At 45.9% G+C, this 10,000-nt stretch overlaps 1 pseudogene across 1 annotated transcript in view; it reads right to left on the bottom strand.

The window, feature by feature from the left end:
• Positions 1-10,000, bottom strand: part of LOC143297343 (myosin-IIIb-like) — a 117,566-nt pseudogene that overhangs the window by 78,485 nt on the left and 29,081 nt on the right. The window contains exons 7-10 of the transcript XR_013057255.1: positions 8,300-8,459; positions 6,881-6,988; positions 4,944-5,067; positions 1,157-1,265 (exon numbers count right to left, since the gene is read on the bottom strand). The product of XR_013057255.1 is annotated as a myosin-IIIb-like (transcript). The remainder of the gene's footprint in view (positions 1-1,156; positions 1,266-4,943; positions 5,068-6,880; positions 6,989-8,299; positions 8,460-10,000) is intronic.

The following is a 10,000-nucleotide window of genomic DNA, read 5'->3' as shown; positions in this document are numbered from 1 at the left end:
TCGGAAAGGAGTGAATGTATACTAGTGACGCGAGAAGCGCGCCATACCGACCCTCTGCCTAACTGTCGGAAAGGAGTGAATGTATACTAGTGACGCGAGAGGTGCGCCATACCGACCCTCTGCCCAACAATCGGAAAGGAGTGAATGTATACTAGTGACGCGAGAGGCGCGCCATACCGACCCTCTGCCCAACTGTCGGAAAGGAGTGAATGTATACTAGTGACGCGAGAGGCGCGCCATACCGACCCTCTGCCCAACTGTCGGAAAGGAGTGAATGTATACTAGTGACGCGAGAGGCGCGCCATACTAACCCTCTGCCCAACTGTAGGAAAGGAGTGAATGTATACTAGTGACGCGAGAGGCGCGCCATACTAACCCTCTGCCCAACTGTCGGAAAGGAATGAATGTATACTAGTGACGCGAGAGGCGCGCCATACTAACCCTCTGCCCGACTGTCGGAAAGGAATGAATGTATACTATTGACGCGAGAGGTGCGCCATACCGAACCTCTGCCTAACTGTCGGAAAGGAGTGAATGTATACTAGTGACGCGAGAGACGCGCCATACCCACCCTCTGCCCAACTGTCGGAAAGGAATGAATGTATAATAGTGACGCGAGAGGCGCGCCGTACCGACCCTCTGCCCAACTGTCGGAAAGGAGTGAATGTATACTAGTGACGCGAGAGGCGCGCCATACCCACCCTCTGCCCGACTGTCGGAAGGGAATGAATGTATAATAGTGACGCGAGAGGCGCGCCATACCGACCCTCTTTCCGACTGTCGGAAAGGAATGAATGTATACTAGTGACGCGAGAGGCGCGCCATACTCACCCTCTGCCCGACTGTCGGAAAGGAGTGAATGTATACTAGTGACGCGAGAGGTGCGCCATACCGACCCTCTGCCCAACTGTCGGAAAGGAATGAATGTATACTAGTGACGCGAGAGGCAGGCCATACCGACCCTCTGCCCAACTGTCGGAAAGGAGTGAATGTATACTAGTGACGCGAGAGGTGCGCCATAGTAACCCTCAGCCCAACTGTAGGAAAGGAGTGAATGTATACTAGTGACGCGAGAGGCGCGCCATACGGACCCTCTGCCCAACTGTAGGAAAGGAGTGAATGTATACTTGTGACGCGAGAGGCGCGCCATACCGACCCTCTGCCATGTCCGTGGTGTAGGTCCTCTTGACGTACTCTCCTCTGGTGACCGTCACCATGGACGTCAGGCAGGCCATCACCTCCTCTGTGTCAACACCCAGCAGTTTCTGTCACACACACACACACACACACACACACACACACACACACACTTGATGACAATAACAACAGCGACACCAACAACGCTATGATAATAACAACAACAGCAACTTTATGATAATAATAATGATGATGATGATGATGATGATTTTTTTAAATACATTTATTTGCTTATTTATCATCATTGTTGTTTGTTTGTTTGTTTTTTATTTATTTATTTATTTATCTATTTATTTATTTTATTTTCATTATTACTATTATTTATTTATTCATTTATCTATTTTTTAATTACATTATTATTATTTAAATAGTTATTTAGCTGGGTGGTTTTTTGTTGTTTTTTTCTCAAGGCCTGACAAAGCGCGTTGGGTTACGCTGCTGGTCAGGCATCTGCTTGGCAGATGTGGTGTAGCGCATATGGATTTGTGACGCCTCCTTAAGCTACTGAAACTGAAACTGATGATGATGATGATGATGACGATGACGCCATGCCTCCATCCCTGTCACTAGATCAGCAATCTACCGCCTGACCTCGCTTCAAGCCCAGCATCTTGCATACATCTGACAAATGACGTGGTGTTACCAGAACAAAAACACAACATCAGAGAGAGAGAAAGAGGGAGAGAGAAATAATAGTGTCTCTTCCTCCTCCCAACATTTGAGCGCGCATGCACACACGCACACACAGACACACAGACACAGACACGCACGCACGCACGCACGCACGCACGCACGCACACACACACACACCTCAATAACTAAGTCAGGTCTTGTTTCAAGGCATAAAGTACTGATTTGGAATCAACAAAGAATGCTGTTTTCGAGAAAACTATTTGATGGCTCACTAAGTAGTTCAGAGATTTTTTTTTTATAATAGCAATTAACTCAGCTGTGAATATGGAAAGATGTTTTCCAATAAAATAAGATTTTTCAACTTTAAAGGCATGAATATAGAAAGCCGCACCAGCATTTTTTGTTATCAAGAACAGATCCATCTGTAGATATATGGAGAGATTTTTTCGACATTTTTTCTGCAACATGCATTTCTGGGAGTACTTGTCGTGATATTGATGTTTTCTTCCTTTTTTGGTTTCAGAATAACTGATATCAAAATCTGCTTTCAACATTTCCCCAAAAGGAACAGGAGTATGATGTGGTTTTGCAGCTAACTCTTTCATGTTAACATCAGATTCTTTATTAACAAATTTTAATCGTAAGTTGCAACTGTTTCTTGTGATGAAATGGCTTTAGCTCTTTTAGGAAAATAAATGTCAGATCTTATTTCATATTTCATCAGCAATGATTTTTTTTTTTTTTTTTTTTTTGTCATTGAAGTGTATCTCACAGCGAATTTTGCTGTTGCTAACTCACGATGTTCATTTGGTTTGTATGTTTCCTGATTAGATACATGAGAGGGCACTCCGAGGGCAATTTTGATAGTCTTACAGTCTTTGAATCCTTTGCAACAGACATTTAGATGCAATGAAAAATATTTCTTGTGCATAGGCTATCTTAGATCTTACAAGGGCCATGGAAAGATGAATCAATGTTTTTGTATCCATTCCCCATGGTAAGCGGCTTATTATTTTCATGAAATTGATACTTTTCCTTGCCTTTGTTAAGATGTAATCAAAGTGAATGTTCCATGTCAGCTTTGAAGTAAGATAAACACCTAAAAACTTCAGCACCTATTTATAATCAATGACGTCACCAAGTAATTTAAAAATGGGTATGCTAGACGGGTTACCACCTGAATTAAAAACATCATACATGTTTTTTTTTCTGTCGACAAAGCTAGTCCATTTTCAAACATATAGTTACCAAGGTTATCAAGATCAGACTGATACAAACGACGTATGTAATTCTGTGCTCTTTGTGGGGTTGACTTTTTCAGATTGACACCCATCCACATACATATATCATCAGCATACTGTACTAAAACTACACGATTTGACAATGCCTTTGGGAGATCCTGAAAAAAGAATATTAAAGAGAATAGGGGCTATAACTGGGCCCTGTGGAATTCCCATGTCAAGTCTATGTGGCAAAGAATAATGTGTTCCCACCCTTGCTTGAATAATTCTATTAGATAAAAAGTTTGTTTTTTTATATACCCAGAGATTACCAGATATTCCAACTGATTTCAGTTGTATAGCAGACGTTTGTGCCCAACCTGATCGTAGGCTTTTTTTACGTCAAAAAACGTTGCTAGGACACTTTTTTTTCTGCTGGCAGACTGACGTTTTATTTGAGTGGTAATCTTTACTGGGTGTTCAACCGTTGATCTTCCTTTTCTAAAGCCCAATCATTTGGTACATCGTTTGAGGATTAAAGGGACTGAAGTCAATATTTGTTGGGTGCCTTCTCATGTGGGCACTCATGGCAACGAAAGTGCTGATAAAAGAGGAGCACAAGATTCCGAAAAATCGACAAAAATACATGTCCGTCTTTCCGTAAAAGAGGCATACACTTTGTTAGAAAAATCAGCATGGGGTCGATTTCATAACCAATGGAAGGAAAAGTTTTTGAAACATAAAGGGACATTATTCCCCGAGAATATTATTAAAGAAAAGATACCGAATCCATCAGCTTACTATGCAAGATTAATAACCTCTACTTTCTTCCGTATAAAACTTGATGCGCTGAAGACAAAGTATATTACAAAAATATTGCCTGCATCTGTGGTAAGTAGTTCAACTTGCATCATTGTTTGTTTCCCTGTCAGCAGTTACGTACCTTCTTGCCCAAGTATTTCAAAGAGAATAACAGTTCTGCAGATGATTGTTGGAAAATTATTTCTGACGAGGTTCTTATGGTCGATCTTTCACAGGCATTAGCTCATAGCCCTACTTCTACGTTCTTTTAATGTACTTCAGAATTGTGTTAATGGTTTCTGATTATTATTATTATCATTATTGGATTGTTAGTGTTAAATGTAATTGCATGTTAGTTACGCTTTTTTTTTCTTCTTTGTTTTTTCTTTCTTTCTTTTTTTTGTAGTTTTCTACCTTTTCTGTTTTCCTCTTCCCTCCCCCCGAGCCCCACAACCCCACCCCCTTTTTTTCTTTTAATCGTCTAATATCACTGATAGTGAAAAGACGCTAAACTAAAGAACGAACACACACACACACACACACACACACACACACACACACACACACACACAGACAGAGAGAGTCTGAGAGAGAAACAAAGGGACGGAGAGAGAGAGGGAGAGATAGAAAGAGAGAGGGACGTACAGTGAGAGGGGAGGCGAAAGATAGAGAGAGAAGGAAAGAGAGGGAGGGAGATATATATATATATATAGAGAGAGAGAGAGAGAAAGAGAGAGAGAGACAGAGAGAGAGAGGGGAGACACAGACAGACAGAGGGACAGACAGAGAGAGGGGGAGAGAGAAACACACACATACACACACACACACACACACAGAGGAAGAGAGAGAGACAAAGACAGAGACAAAGAGAGAGATTCAGATTCAGATTCAGATGGTTTAATGTGTTTCGGCCATAGGCATACATACACATTGGGGAAGGGGAAGAGGGATGGGGGAAGAGGAGATGGGTAATCCAGCAGCTCATTTACAGACTATGAAATGAGACAAAGAGAGAGAGAGAGATGGAGAGAGACAGAGGGAGAGACAGACAGACAGAGGGAGAGAGCGGAAGGAAAGTGCCACATCCCTCACCGAGGCCATCTTGACGGCTCCGTTAGGGTCCCTGATCATGGCGGGCGTCCGTGTCGTCCTGGTCAAAGGTCACGTTGCCAAGGTGAAGGACAGCGGCGATGACGGTGAACATGTCCTCTTGTTCCTTGGAGAGAGAGAGAAAGCAACAACACTTGGTGGTTAGAGGCTGTTGTCTTTCATCGTCGTCATCATTGTCCTTAATCATCATCACCATCCATCATCATCATCCATTGTCCTCCTCCTACTCCTCATCAATCATCATCATCATTGTCCTTATCATCATCAGCATCAGCACCATCTATCATCATCATCATAATTGTCCTTATCATCATCATCATCATCATCATCATCATTGTCCTTATATCAGCATCATGATCTTTCACAGCATCATCATCATGGATCATTGTCCTATCATCATCAGCATCATCATCATCATCATATCATCATTTGTCCTTATCAATCAATTCAACATCTGCATCATCATCATCATCATCATTCTCGTCATCATAGTCCTTATCATCATCATCATTGTCATTATTGGTCTCATCATCATTGTCCTTATCATATTCATCATTTGTCCTTATCATCATCATCATCATCACTGTCATTCATTATCGTCTATCATCATTGTCCTTATCATCTCATTCCATCATCATCATCATCATCATCTGTCCTCCTCCTCCTCCTCCTCCTCCTCTCCTCTCATCATTCATCATCATCATCATTGTACTGTATCTTCAGGCAGCAGCATTAAGCGGGAGTAATAGTAAATTGTGAGAGTAGTAGTAGTTAGAGTAGTAGTATTAGTTAATAGTAGAAGCAGCAGCAGCAGTGTAGTAGAGTAGAACTAGTAGTAGTAATAGTAATAATAACTTTCTTTCTCACTTTTTTTTTTCTTTCTTTTTTTTTTTCCAACTTCTTCAGTCTGTGTTGGTATTGTTCTGCTATCATCATCATCTTCATCATCATCATCATATCATCATCTTCGTCATCATCATCAATCACCATCATCACCATCATCATCATCATCATCATCGTCATCATCACCCATCATCACCATCATCATCATCATCGTCATCTTCATCATCGTCATCATTATCATCATCAACATCAACAACAACTACAGCAACAACAACAAAACGTAATTACAATCACTGTTGTTAATACCACCATCATCATCACAGATTTCTCTGTGTGAAATTCGGGCTTCTCTCCCAGGGAGAGCGCGTCGCTACACTGAGAGTGGACACCCCTTTTTTTTCTGCGTGCAGTTGTATTTGTTGTTTCCTATCGAAGTGGATGTTTCTACAGATCTCCTGCCCTTTTGTTGCAGTGGGTTCTTTTACGTGCGCTAGTGCATGCTGCACTCGGGACCTCGGTTTATCGTCTCACCCGATACCCTTCTTGTTATGATCTGGTTGGTTGGTTCTGGGCCCATGATGCCTGGCCTGCACACAGCGCACAGAGCCAGGAGCTGGACCCAGGGAAGGCAGTGTGTATATTTGTTTTGTATTTGTATCTTGTATTTCTTTTTATCACGACAGATTTCTCTGTGTGAAAATTCGGGTGCTCTCACAGGGAGGAGCACGTCGCTACCACTACAGCGCCCACCCATTTTTTTTATTGTATTTTTTCCTAGCGTGCGGTTTTATTTGCTTTTCCTATCGAAGTGGATTTTTCTACAGAATTTAGCCAGGAACAACCCTTATGTTGCCGTGGGTTCTTTTACGTGCGCTAAGTGCATGCTGCACACGGGACCTCGGTTTACTCGTCTCATCCGAATGGACTAGCGTCCAGACCCACCACTCAAGGTCTAGTGGAAGGGGAGAAAATATCGGCGGATGAGCCGTTGATTCGAACCAGCGCGCGCTCAGATTCTCTCGCTTCCTAGGCGGACGCGTTACCTCTAGGCCATCACTCCACATGAGGTGACTCACCTCATCCGTGAAAGCACACCATGTCCATGGCGTTGACGAGGTCCTCATACTGCTCGTGCAACACGGACACGTTTGCGTCGGAAGGCTGGGGCGCCCTGACTCATGTACCTGTTTCAGTCAGGCTGCCGTGTTGTTGATGGTTGTGGTTATGATGAATGGGTGTTTCATCGTCGTCATTGTCGTCGTCGTCGTCATCAAATCATCATCACCATCAGCATCATCATCTACATTATCATTATCATCATTATAATCACCACTATCATCATCATCATGATCACTGTCATGATCAACACGATCGTTATCCTCGTCATTCTTATCATCATGCTCATCATCATCATCATCTTCATCATCATCAACATCGCCAACACAACCACACCACCACCACCACACACCCACAACACCCCCCACCACTGCACCACCACCCACTGCACACCACACCACTGCACACCACCACAACACCATCACCAACACCACCCGCACCACCCCACCACCACACACACCACCAACCCATCACCAACACCACCCGCCACCACCCCACCACCACCACACCACCACCAACACCATCACCAACACCACCCACCACCACACCACCACCACCACACCACCCACCACCACACCACCACCAAAACAACAACCACCACCACCACACCACACCACCACACACCACCACCACACACACCACCACACCACCACACCATCACCAACACCACCACCAAAACAAACAAAAACACCACCACACCACCACAACACCACCACCACACCACACCACCACCATACACCACCACCATTCACCACCAACACAATCACCAACACCACCCACCACCACACCACCACCAACACCACCACCACACTACCCACACACCACCACCACCACCAAAACAACAACACCACCACCCACCCACCACCAACACCATCACCACCACACCACACCAACACCAACCACACCATCACACCACCTCCAACACCCACACCACCACCAAAACCACCACCACACCACCACCAACACCATCACCAACACCACCCCCACCCACCAACACCACACCACACCACCACAAACACCATCACCAACACCACCACACCACCCCACCACCACACCACACCAACCCCATCACCAACACCATCACCACCACACCACCACCACTACACCACTACCACCACCACTACCAACACCACCACACCACCATCACCACACCACCACCAACACCACCACACCATCACACCACCACCAACACCACCACACCACCACCACCAAAACCACCACCAAAACCACCACCAACACCATCACCAACACCACCCCCCACCACCCCACCACCACACCACCACCACACCACCACCACCACACCACCACCACCACACCACACACCACCACACCACCAACACCACCACACCACCCCCATCACCACCCCCAACACGTGTCACCTGTAAGTGGAGGGGTCGTTCAGAGCGAAGCTGCCCTGGGGGTCAGCCTGCTGGAGGCCGGCAAAGAGGTAGGAGAAGATGTGGAAGTTCTCCTCTCCGGGGTTCTGCCGCACCACACGGGACTTCTCCAGCAGGTACTCCGAGATCTTCCCGCCAGTCACTGCACGTCAGACACAGCACTGTACCTTTCTTAGGTCTAACTCCACGTCAGACACAGCACTGTACCTTTCTTAGGTCTAACTCCACGTCAGACACAGCACTGTACCTTTCTTAGGTCTCACAGCACGTCAGACACAGCACTGTACCTTTCTTAGGTCTCACAGCACGTCAGACACAGCCCTGTACCTTTCTTAGGTCTCACAGCACGTCAGAGACAGCACTGTGCCTTTCTTAGGTCTCACAGCACGTCAGACACAGCACTTTAGGTCTCACAGCACGTCCAACACAGCACTGCACCTTTCTAAGGTCTCACTGCACGTCAGACACAGCACTGCACCTTTCTTAGGTCTCACAGCACGTCAGACACAGCACTGCACCTTTCTTAGGTCTCACAGCACGTCAGACACAGCATTGTAGGTCACACAGCACGTCCAACAAAGCACTGTACCTTTCTAAGGTCTCACAGCACGTCAGACACAGCACTGTACCTTTCTTAGGTCTCACTGCACGTCAGACACAGCACTGTACCTTTCTTAGGTCTCACAGCACGTCAGACACAGCACTGTACCTTTCTTAGGTCTCATAGCACGTCAGACACAGCACTGTACCTTTCGTAGGTCTCACAGCACGTCAGACACAGCCCTGTAGGTCTCACAGCAGGTCAGACACAGCACTGCACCTTTCTTAGGTCTAACTCCACGTCAGACACAGCACTGTACCTTTCTTAGGTCTCACAGCACGTCAGACACAGCACTGTACCTTTCTTAGGTCTCACAGCACGTCACACACAGCACTGTACCTTTCGTAGGTCTCACAGCACGTCAGACACAGCACTGTACCTTTCTTAGGTCTCACAGCACGTCAGACACAGCCCTGTACCTTTCTTAGGTCTCACAGCACGTCCGACACAGCACTGTACCTTTCTTAGGTCTCACAGCACGTCAGACACAGCACTGTACCTTTCTTAGGTCTCACAGCACGTCAGACACAGCACTGTACCTTTCTTAGGTCTCACAGCACGTCAAACACAGCACTGTACCTTTCTTAGGTCTCACAGCACGTCAGACACAGCACTGTACCTTTCTTAGGTCTCACAGCACGTCAGACACAGCCCTGTAGGTCTCACAGCACGTCAGACACAGCACTGTACCTTTCTTAGGTCTCCACAGCAGTCCCAACACGCACTGCACCTCTTCTTAGGTCTCACAGCACGTCTGGACACAGCCCTGTACCTTTCTTAGGTCTCACAGCACGTCAGACACAGCACTGTACCTTTCTTAGGTCTCACAGCACGTCAGACACAGCACTGTACCTTTCTTAGGTCTCACAGAACGTCTGACACAGCAACTGTACCTTCTCTTAGGTCTCACAGCACGTCAGACACAGCCCTGTACCTTTCTTAGGTCTCACAGCACGTCAGACACAGCACTGTACCTTTCTCTAGGGCTATCACAGCACGTCAGACACAGCACTGTACCTTTCTTAGATCTCACAGCACGTCAGACGCAGCACTGTACCTTTCTTAGGTCTCACAGCACGTTA

The sequence above is a fragment of the Babylonia areolata genome, chromosome 22, assembly GCF_041734735.1.
Source record: "Babylonia areolata isolate BAREFJ2019XMU chromosome 22, ASM4173473v1, whole genome shotgun sequence".
Classification (NCBI taxonomy): domain Eukaryota; kingdom Metazoa; phylum Mollusca; class Gastropoda; order Neogastropoda; family Buccinidae; genus Babylonia; species Babylonia areolata.
The sequence above is the reverse complement of the archived record's forward strand: the minus strand, read 5'-3'. Positions and strand labels throughout refer to the sequence as shown.